General features: G+C 42.8%; 1 pseudogene across 1 annotated transcript; it reads right to left on the reverse strand.

The window, feature by feature from the left end:
- Nucleotides 1–2,125: 2,125 nt before the first annotated feature.
- Nucleotides 2,126–5,039, reverse strand: LOC309608504 (deoxyuridine 5'-triphosphate nucleotidohydrolase pseudogene; annotated as a pseudogene). The gene has a single exon. The product of its transcript is annotated as a deoxyuridine 5'-triphosphate nucleotidohydrolase pseudogene (transcript).
- Nucleotides 5,040–8,945: the final 3,906 nt, after the last annotated feature.

The following is an 8,945-nucleotide window of genomic DNA, read 5'->3' on the forward strand; positions in this document are numbered from 1 at the left end:
TAATGAGAAATTTCAATGCACCTTTTCAAGGGGTCAAAATGTAAAAACTTAGCAAAGATAGATTATTTTAATAACACAGTTAACAAGATTAAACTAATGACCATTTCTAAAATTCTGCATCTAACAACTAGAGAATACACATTTTTCTCAAGCCTACTCAGAGCATTTGCAAAACTTCATCATGCACTAGGCAATAAAGCAAGCCTCGACAGAAATTTTCTTTTTTTCTTTTTGGCCGCACTGCACGGCATGTGGGATCTTAGTACCTCGACCAGGGATCGAACCCACACCCCGTGCATTGGAAGCAGGGAGTCTGAACCACTGTACCGCCAGGGAAGTTCTCATGACAAATTTCAAAGAATAGGCATCATATAGACCTGTCTTCTGACTACAATGTGATTAAATTAGAAGTCACTAACAGCTTAATAATTTAAAATTCCATGTTTTTCATACATGTGTAATACAGTTACATTCATTTATCACAGTCTGCATTCCATCCTGGGATCCCTCTATCTCCTAAATGATTTTTTTTCTTTAATTTGTATATGGTAAGGTTCACTGTATGGGCTGTAAAGTCCTGTGGGTTTTGACAAATGCGTGGAGTCATGTATCCACCATTAGAGTTTCAGACAGAAGTCTCACTGCCCTAAAAAATCTGTGCTCCACCTATTAAACCCTCCTCTCTCTTCTCAAACCCCTGGCAACCACTGATCTTTTTACAGTATATCTTGCTTTTTCTGGAGTGTCATGTACCTGGAATCATACACTATATAGCCTTTTCAGACTGGCTTCTTTCACTCAGCAGTATGCACTTAAGGCCATTCATATCTTTTCATGGCCTAATAGCTTGTTTTTTAAAAATCACTGAATAATATTTTTCAATGTATCCACATAATACAGTTTGTTTATCCATTCATCAATTATTGAAGGACATCTTGGTTGCTTCCAGTGTTTGGCAGTTGTGAATAAAGCTGCTATAAACATTTGCATGCAGGTTTCTGTGTGGATACAGTTTTCAAATCAGTTGGGTAAATACCTAGGAACACGAACGTTGAGTCATATGGTAAAACTATGTTTAGCTTTGTAAGAAACTGGAAACTGTCTTCCAAAGTGGCTATACCATTTTGCACTCCCACCAGCAATGAATGAGAATTCTTGTTGTTCTGCATCCTTACCAATTTATTTGATTTTAGCCATAATAGTAGATGAGTTCTTTTATTTAGTTTTTCATTCTTTTAAGTTGCAATTCCCTAATGACAAATAATGTTGAGCATCTTTTCATATGCTTATTTGCTATCTGTATATCTTCTTTGGTGAGTTATCTCTTCAGATCTTTTGCCTGTTTTTTAAATTGGGATGTTTACCTTCTTACTGTTGAGTTTTGAGTTATTTGTATATTTTGGATACAAGTCTTTTATCAGCTATGTTTTGCAAATATTTTTTCCAGTCTCTGGCTTGCCTTTTTATTCTCTTAACAGCATCTTTTGCAGAGCAGAAAGTCCAATTTGGGACTTCCCTGGTGGTCCAGTGGTAAAGAATCCGCCTTACAATGCAGGGGACACGGGTTTGATCCCTGGTCAGGGGAATGAAGATCCCACATGCCGCGGGGCAACTAAGCCTGCGTGCCACAACTACTGAGCCTGCGTGCCGCAAACTACAGAGCCAACGCACCCTGGCGCCTGTGCGCCACAACTAGAGAGAGAAAACCTGCACACCACGGCTAGAGAGAAGACTGTGCACCACAACAAAGAGCCCACGTGCCACAACTAAGACCTGACACAGCCAAAAATAAATAAAATAAATAATAAATAAATCTTAAAAAAAAAAGTCCAATTTATCAATTTTTTTCTTTCACAGATTTTGCTTTTGGTGTCATATCTAAAAATTCATTGCCAAACCCAAGGTCACTTAGATTTTCTCCTATATTGTCTTCTAGAAGTTTTATATAGTTTTGTGTTTTACACTTAGGTCTATGATCCATTTTGAGTTAATTTTTGTAAAGGGTGTAAGATCTGGGTTTACATTTTTTTTTACATTAAATTTTTGCATATGGTCATCCAGTTATTCCAGTACCATTGTTGAAAAGACTATCCTTTCTCCATTGAATTGCCTTTGCTTCTATGACCAGTTGATTATATTTATGTGGGTCTATTTCTGAACTTTCTATTTTGTTCCTTGGTTCTATGTGTCTATCCTTTTGCCAATACCATGCTATTTTGATTATGGAAGACTTTATAGGAAGTCTTAAAATCAGGTAGTGTGAAGCCTCCAACTTTGTTTTTCTTCACTACTATGTTGGATATCCAGGTCTTCTGCATTTCCATTTGAACTTTAGAATAAGTTTGTTATTTGCAAAACAGCTTGCTGTGTTTTTGATTGAGATTATATTGAATCTATAGGTCAGTTTGGGAAGCATTGACATCTTACCAACAATATTGAGTCTTCCAATCCATGAACATGGAATATACATATACTTTTTCTAAAGTTTATTAAGTTTTATAAATATATATTTTTAAGTTAATAAAACTTGTGACTATCTCAGAAGTCAAAGAAGAGATCATAATGAAAATTTTAAAATATTTATAAATGAGTGATAATATAAATGCTTATAAGTGAAAACTATAAAAACTATAAAAACTTATACCACCCATATCAAACCTATGGGTGGTATAAAAAGTGGTACTCTGTGGGAAATTTATAGTTTTACCTGCTTTATAATAGAAAATCAGAAAGACTGAAAATTAACAAACTAAATGCCCATCATAGGAAGTGAAAAAAGAACAAAATAATATAAACCTAAATAAATAAAGAGATTATAAAGTTAAAACAGAAATAAAGGAAACAATAATAGCAAGATATGGAAACAACATTAAGTGTCCATCAACGGATGAATGAATAGAGAAAATGTGGTATATATTTATACATACAATGAAATACTATTTAACCACAAGAAAAAATGGAAATCCTGCCATTTGTGACAACGTGGGTGGAGCATTATGCTTGTGAACAGACAGAAAAGGACAAATACTGTATGGTATCACTTATATGTGGAATTTTTTTTTTTAAGTCAAAACTAGTGGAAACAGAAAGTGAAAGTGGTTTCCAAGGGCTGCGGGTGGGGAAATAGGAAGAGGTTGGTAAAAGAGGAATTACTTTCAACTATAAGAGGAATAAGGCCTGAGGATATAATGTAAAAACATGGTGACTATAGTTGATAACACTATATTGTATAATTGAAATTTGCTAAGACAGTAGAACATAAATTTCTCACACACACACACAAAAAGATAAATATGTGAGGTGATGGATGTGTGAATTAACTAGATGAAGGGAGTCCTTTTGTAATATATACGTACGTCAAAGAACCACAATGTACACTTTGACTATCTTACAATTTTGTATGTCAATCTTACATTTAGCTTTATGCTAAAATTTTTTTAATGTTTCAAATGATCAATTTTATGTTAGGTATATTTTACCACAATAAAAAATGTTTTAAAAATATGTGCAAGGGTATTCCCTGGAGGTCCAGTGGTTAGGATTCGGCACTTTCAGGGCTGTGGTCTGGGGTTCAATCCTTGGTCAGGAAACTAAGATCCCACAAGCCACGCAGCAGGGCAAAAAAAAAAAAAAAAAAAAGTGCAAGACCTGTGTGTAAAATAATTATAAAACTTACAGAAATATGTTAAAAAGAAAAATTAATGGAGAGATATCTAATGGTCATGAATAAAAGTTGTTAATTTTTCCCCATGTTGATCTGTAGATTCAGTACAAATCCAGTCAAAATCCAAAAGGTATTTTTTTGTGAATTTGTCAAGATAACTCTAAAATTATTATGGAAGAACAAAGGGCATGAATACCTAAGAGAATTCTGAAGAATAATAAGGAGGAATGATTTGTCCTGCCAAACATCAGAATCTATTATAAAGTTATATTCATTAAAGACAAGGTGGTCTCAATGCAGGAATAGCTAAATAGCCCAGAAATAGATTTAGGCAAACAATTTTTAAAAATATTTATTTTATTTTATTTATTTTGCCTGCACCGGTCTTAGTTGCAGCACACGGGATCTTCGTTGTGGTATGCAGGATCTTTAGTTGCGGCATGCAGGTTTCTTAGTTGTGGCATGCGGACTCTTAGTTGCGGTACGCATGAGGGATCTAGTTCCCCAACCAGGGCTCAAACCCGGGCCCCCTGCACTGGGAGCGTGGAGTCTTACCCACTGGACCACCAGGGAAGTCCCAAACAAATCTTGATATATGAGAGACAGACCTGCATGACAGGTCAGTAAATGGAAAAAATTAACATTGGTTCCTGTCTCACACCATAAACAAAAATTTCAGCCCTATTAAGGACCTAAATTTAAAGAACAAAACTTTTATTAGAAAATATATGGAATATATTTTTGACTTTATGTGAAAAATGATTTCCTTTTTCTTTTCTTTCTTTTTTTTTTTCACTTTAAGCAAAGTCTTTCTTTTGAAGGAACATTTTCTCATTTTCTGTTCTTGGCATACATTTTAAATTCTTACCTGTAGAACCAAAACCTCCTGAACCCCTTACAGTGTCATCTAAAACTTTAACTTCCTCTATTTCTGGGTAAAAAAAATCTGTTCACAAATGAGCTGTGCAATTTTATCACACTTTTTTACTTCAAACTTTTCTTTGCCACAATTAAATAGTACAACACCAACATTTCCTCTATAATCTTCATCTATGACACCAGCTTCTACATCTATGAAGTGTTTTGCAGCCAAGCTAGAACATGGAGCTACTCTCCCATAGCACCCAGAAGGAAGAAGTATCTGAATGTCGGTTTTCACAAGGGCTTTCTCCATAGGTGGTACTGTGCAATCATAGGCACTGTACAGGTCAGAGCCCGCGGTGCGCGTAGACCCCTTGGTCTGGGCGGTGGTGTGCTCCGAGAGCTGGGCAAAGTGGAGCGGTATGCCGCCCTCCTCTGCAAGCCGGGCCACCTTGCTGGGGGAGACGACTGGAGTTTCCTGAGAGCAGGGCATGGCAGGGCAGAATGTGAGCATAAGAGGGAGCAGGGTGAACCAAAAAAGGATTTCTTGATCAGGACACAAAAGCTATGTTATTCTATGCTAACCATAAAATTTTAAATTATAGGGCTTCCCTGGTGGCACAGTGGTTAAGAATATGCCTGCCAATGCAAGGGACACGGGTTCGAGCCCTGGCCCGGGAAGATCCCACATGCCGCGGAGCAACTAAGCCCGTGCACCACAACTACTGAGCCTGAGCTCTAGAGCCCGCAAGCCACAACTACTGAAGCCCGTGCTCCTAGAGCCCATGCTCCGCAGCAAGAGAAGCCACTGCAATGAGAAGCCTGCGCACCACAACGAGGAGTAGCCCCTGCTCACCGCAACTAGAGAAAGCCCGCGCACAGCAACGAAGACCCAACACAGCCAATAAATAAATAAATTAATTAATTAAAAAAATTTTTTTTGATTATAAATTTGACTACTCAAAAATGAAAATCATAGAGTTAAACACAACTGGGAGAATATATTGAAAAACTTGTATTACTGGGGAGAAAAAGGATCAAGAATATGTAAAGAAGCCACAGATCAATAATAAAAAGACAATAAGAAAATGACAAAAGACATGAATGGGCATTGCAAGAAGAGGAAATTTAAACAAACATATGAAGAGATGTTCAACCTCTTTAATAATGAGGGAAATGCAAATCAAGACCATAATTTACACTCATTTGCTTAAGAAATCTTAAGAAATCTGACAATACCCAGTATCTAACTTTTATACATTTCTGGCAGGCTTATTCATAGTTCCACTTTGGAAAACAACTTGGCATTGTCTTATAGAGCTGAATATCCCCACACATTATGACCCAGCAATTCTACTCCCAGTTACATACTCTGGGCAAACATTTGTACATATAATCCAAGAAGAGTACCAAAACATTCACAACACACCTCAAATGTGAAGAAAAAAAAAAAAAAAAAAGAGCCCAAATGCCCCAACAGCAGAGGAATGGATAAACTGTGGTATATTTATCTAGTGGAATGCAATACAGCAATGAAAATGCATAAACTTCAGTTACATCTCTTAAGATTTGACCAGCCATTGCTGGCTTTGAAGATACAAGGAACTGTGAGCTAAGGAATTGTGGGCAGCCTTTGGAGGCTGGAACAGGCAAGGAAATAAATTCCCCTATGACACCTGATTTTAGCTTAGTGAGACCCATTTTGGCCTTCTGACCTGCAGGACTATAAGGTAATAAATCTGTGTTGTTTAAAGCCGCTAAGTTTGTGACAATATGTTACAACAGCAACAGAAAACTAGTACAGTGTGCACGTGTGTAAGTTTGGAGGGGGTGTCACAGGATAGAGGAGACTTCCCAGGCAGAGAGGGAGAGAGAGAGGGAAGGAAGAAGGAAGACAGGGAGAGAGGGAAGGAGGGAACCTTTGCTTTGCTCACAGAGATTTGGCTTTTGGGCCCGGAGCCAGCTTCCCCAGCCGGGTCCCCTTCAGTGCCCCCCACAGCATCACCTGAATCCCCACAGGGGCCTGACAGCCTGCAAGGCCCTGGAGCCCTTGTTCCCAAGGGAACCACCCTGCCAGGTGGACAGGCCCCAGGCAATTGGTTCTCAATGTAAAAAGAGGAAAACTAAGGCCTGGGACAGGAAGGTATAACCAGGAGCAGCCCCCCTTCTGAGGGCAGGAAACGGCCAGATGCCACACCTGAGAACTCACGCTTCCCGGGAGGACAGCCCGCTCCTTCCACAGACTCCCCACAGCCGAACAGGCCCTGTCCACGTCTGCGCTGAGAATGCGGCCGCACAGTTGCCAGGTGTCATCATAATTGCCACCCTCCACACACTCCCAGTCCCTTCTCCCTGGAGACAGGACCACAAGCCAGGCCCAGCCAGACCCTTGGAAGCAGAACCCTTGGGTTCCATGGTGTCTGCGGAGCAGTGTCACAATGGGGTGGGGAGGTCCTGGGTGGGGTGGGATGGGGAGGAACAGCATTCCACTCCTGGGGCACAAGTGGCCACAGGCTCTAGGAACTGAAGGGGCAAGGCAGGCTGGGAAAATCTCCTCGTGAGCCAGCCCCATGCCTCCGCGCAGACTGTTCCCAGCACCTGGAGCACCCGCCTCCCCATCAGGGCTCCACCTCCACTGAGGGAAATCCTCCCATCCTTCCAGACTCAACGTGCCCTCCCCCGTCCCCAGGCCTGAAGAGGAGGGATGGAGAGGAGAGTAAGAGGAGGAACAGGCCCTCCACTCAGCTGCTCCCAGATCCCACCCGGGGCAGGAGGGAGTGCAGGTTAAAGACTTCTTGGTGGGAAGTTTGGGGAGCGGCAGTAGGATGGCTTTTCCTTTCTCTGAGAGGAGGAGGAGAAGCTATCCAGTAGGGGGTAGAAGGATGGGAGGCAGGCAGAGTGGAGCTTAGAAATAGCCACTGGTGAGAGTTGGAAAACGAGCTGACTTGAAAAGCTGGTAGGAATACGAGGTGCTGCTAAAGACCCAGTTGGTGCTGGTGACCAGATTCACAGATCAGACTTGTCGGGAGTGTGACTCTCTCTAGCCGTGACCAGCAGTTGGGGTGCAGGAAGAGAGAAAGCAGACAGTCGGGCTCATGTGCTGCTATGGTCTTGCTAGCTGGACTCTTCTGTAAGGGAGGCCAGCATAAGAGAGACTACGTGGGGATCCGCACAGGGCGGGGGGGGGGGGAGAGGGGGGGCAGCCAAGAGGTGAAGAGGGGTCCCAAGGGGTCAGTTGCAGGCACATTGCTCATACTAAGGACCAACGCAGAGGTCCTGGGATGATCGCTGAGAACCCCCGAATATTCTTGTGGGAAACCTACTTTTAGGAGCCTGCCAGGGCCACTGAATGATGATTAACCACTGCAAGCCCGGAAGAACTACCACCAGTGGCCACCAGGTAAGAAGACTTCTGCCCCTTTCCCTCACCCTGCATGGGCCCTGAAGGAGACAGAGAAGCAGAGCATGAAAGGGAGGAGTGGCCCGGAGAGGAACTGGACCAACATCCTCCCTCTCCCCGCCACTGGGCCCTGAGTGCAGGACAGGGGAAGGAGAATCTTTGAAGAGAAGGTAAGACTGAAGCTTCGATTCTGACTGAATCAGTCCCCTCTCAGCTGGATCAAATGCCCTGTGGGTCCCACCTTATCCACGGGCCTAGCCCAGCCGTTGGAGGAACCACAACCTCCCCTTCATCCACAGCTTTTCTTTCACCTGCCTGGATGAGTCCAGAACTTTAAGTGTTTTTTTCTTCCTACTCTCACCTACTTGGAGAGGTCCTACCCAGCTGTTCTGTTTTTGCCTTGACTGTGTTTTCAGGGCAGAGGGACCCCAGATGGAGGGGATCTGAGGAGCCATATCCCCACAAGACTGTCAGAGAACAAGTTAAGCCCAAGACACGTCCAAGACTCTAAGTCAGAACAGGGTATTGGGCGTGGGGCTCTGGGGATGAGAAAGGTTTTGAAAGGAGGGAGGCCTCTCTCAGATGCTTCTGGGATTGGGCTGGGCAGTGGCTGGCTGGCTGGCTCTGGGGCCAGCTCCTGGGCTGCTGCCTCCGTCAGCAAGGTGGTCGTGCTCACAGGTCCAGCTGTTCCCAGGGGAGTGTTTAGGCAGCTCTCTGCTGCTGCTGGTCTGGCTTCGGAGACACACTCAGAGGTACGTGCTGCTCTAAAGGCCACCCCGGGCCAGAAGTACTTCCTGAGGCCTCGGAATCCTTTTCCGAGGGCACTGCGTTCAGAGAGCTGGAGGAAGCAGAAGGCTGTCATTGGCTGCTTAGGAATTCATCCCGTGTTACAGTTCCTCGCCATCCCCTCCCCAAAGTAGGGGAATCGTGAGGATGCCATATGGGCCTCTATGCAACAATGGACAAATGGTGAAGTAGATGCCTTCTGGGATAGGGTCACTGATATGAGGTCCTGGGTTT

The sequence above is a fragment of the Balaenoptera borealis genome, assembly GCF_965194805.1.
Source record: "Balaenoptera borealis genome assembly, chromosome: 12".
In the NCBI taxonomy this organism is placed as follows: domain Eukaryota; kingdom Metazoa; phylum Chordata; class Mammalia; order Artiodactyla; family Balaenopteridae; genus Balaenoptera; species Balaenoptera borealis.